This window comes from Myotis davidii, unplaced genomic scaffold (assembly GCF_000327345.1).
Source record: "Myotis davidii unplaced genomic scaffold, ASM32734v1 scaffold217, whole genome shotgun sequence".
NCBI lineage: Eukaryota > Metazoa > Chordata > Mammalia > Chiroptera > Vespertilionidae > Myotis > Myotis davidii.
In genome coordinates, this window is record NW_006290034.1 from 9,225,654 (window position 1) to 9,227,710 (window position 2,057).

At 54.5% G+C, this 2,057-nt stretch overlaps 1 long non-coding RNA gene across 1 annotated transcript in view; it reads right to left on the reverse strand.

Annotated features, from left to right (window-relative positions):
• Positions 1 to 471: 471 nt before the first annotated feature.
• LOC107182969 overlaps positions 472 to 2,057 on the reverse strand; it is a 3,111-nt gene continuing 1,525 nt past the window's right edge. The window contains exons 2-3 of the long non-coding RNA XR_001513743.1: positions 796 to 1,019; positions 472 to 546 (exon numbers count right to left, since the gene is read on the reverse strand). This is a non-coding gene — a long non-coding RNA (uncharacterized LOC107182969). The remainder of the gene's footprint in view (positions 547 to 795; positions 1,020 to 2,057) is intronic.

A 2,057-nucleotide genomic window follows, 5' to 3' on the forward strand; every position in this document is an offset into this window, starting at 1 on the left:
ACCTGAACTGAGCTTTCAGGGCATTGTAGCAGAGAGCTGCCCTGTGGAAACACCCCAACTCCAGTCCTCACTGATGGAACTGGACCCTTGCCCACCAGCCAAGGTTGACTGGCCAGACAAACCTGGTCCAAGGGCATCCTCCTGGGCAGTCAGAGATCTAGGACTTGGACCAGCATGAAAAGATGAGGCTTGGCAATCAGATTCCCTCCTGGAATCTCAAATTGGAAAACCAAAATGGTAGCTCTGGGAGCACAGGCAGGTGCTGAAAGACGTGCCTTGAGGCAAAGGTGGGCCTGGAGAGTCTAGGACAAGCCAAAGCCTTTGTGAGCCCAAGACACAAGGACACAGAAAGCATGTCAGCAGAGGAGCCCACACTCAGTATAAGTGACAGGGGGGTAAGAAAAAGCGAGACCATGCGGCTGAGTCCTGAGCCCACGCTGGAACTTGATGTCTTGCCAGCTCCGGTCCAAATCCATGTGCAGCCTTACAGCCACTCCTCAACCTTCTTTTCCTGGTGGTTGAATGCCGTTCCTTGCAACCTGAAAGCTAAACTGAAACAGAGTCAACCAGGCGGAGCAGATGGAGGGAGAATTTGAGGAGCCCAGCGTAGCACAGATCGCAGTAGAAAGATCAAATTTCTCATGGACAACTCAGGGGAAGGTAGAAAGGGATTTTATTTTATTTTTTTTTAAGTAGGAGGTAAATGAAGGGATGCCTTAATTGTTTCAATAAGCCAAATCGGTATTGGGGCGTGAGCGAGTGAATGAATGAAGGTAGGTGAAGGCCAGAACGTACTCAACTTTGAATGACAGGATCCAGACGGAGACTTGACCCCATAGGCGACAGGAAACCACAGCAGGTTTGGAAAAGGAGGGAGACACCCTCCATATGGGATTCGAAAAGCCATGACGGGCTTGGAGGACGCCCGCTTCCCAGCGCTGAAGCCTGCCGGTCCCAGTCCCCCAGCGACGGCCTGCGCACGTATGGGGAGCATCTGGCTGAGAGAACGTGAGAGCCGCCTGTGGTTGGAAGCAGAACTACCCGTTAGGATGGTCGGAGGGAGGAGGCTCCACTCAGACCGCCCAGAAGCTAGAAAGGACAGCCAAACGCTCCGAGGTCAGTGAATGTCACCTCCATGTGCAACCCCAGGCGTGATCCGCTCAAGTGGGGCCCCTATAACGGCGGGGCCCCCTGTGCACGTCCATGGAGAACCCAGCTGTCAGCCAGTTCCCTCCTCCCAGCCAGGCACTGGCAGCAGCTGTCTGCTTCCCACCATGTCAGCATGGGCCCAGCTCTCAGCAGCTCTTTAAATGTCCCCAAATCCACTCACGTGACATTAGAATGAACAGGGGAGAACCTCCAGACAGTTGCGGGAGGGGGTTTGCATTGCGTAATCCCCAGCAAACAATGTTAAAAAGACACCAGACTGTCTGCTGCGGAAAGCCCTCCTCGGCCTGCCTGACAGCCACCGGGGGTTTCTTTCTCATCCCAGCCCCTTGTCTAGCCCCCTGCGTCCTCCTCCTCTCCTCCCAGATTCCTCCTGCTCCGTTTTGCAAAGTCATTCCGCTCTGCCCTCAAATGTGTCTACCCAAACCCCAAACACAGCTTAGGTGAATAAGCCGGGCCCCCACCCTCCCGGAGATAGCCATGGGGCTATAAATAAAGCATTGTGTTGTTGCAACAAAGCCCTCAGCATACAGATTAGCATCTCCCAACCCGGGCACCAGCTGCATTTCCTTGGCCCCATCACTTTGCTCCCTGGGCTGCTGTTTCTCATTCTTTGACATGAGAGGCACAGGTGGGTCAGTCGCGGTGAATCCCTCGACCACTCAGCTCCCTGTGACTTAAGAGTCAAGTGGAAGGACAGCTGGGGGCAGAGAAGCCAGTTATGTAAACCCAGGCCTTGGGGTGGTAAGGGAGATAGGGATGGGAGGGGGTTTAGAGGGAGGGAGGAGAGGGACTAGGGGGACCCCGATGGCCGGGAGGAGGAGGAGGAGGAGGAGGAGGAGGAGTGTGTGTGATCTGTCTATTTGATCTTCTTTGCAGTACTTAAACAT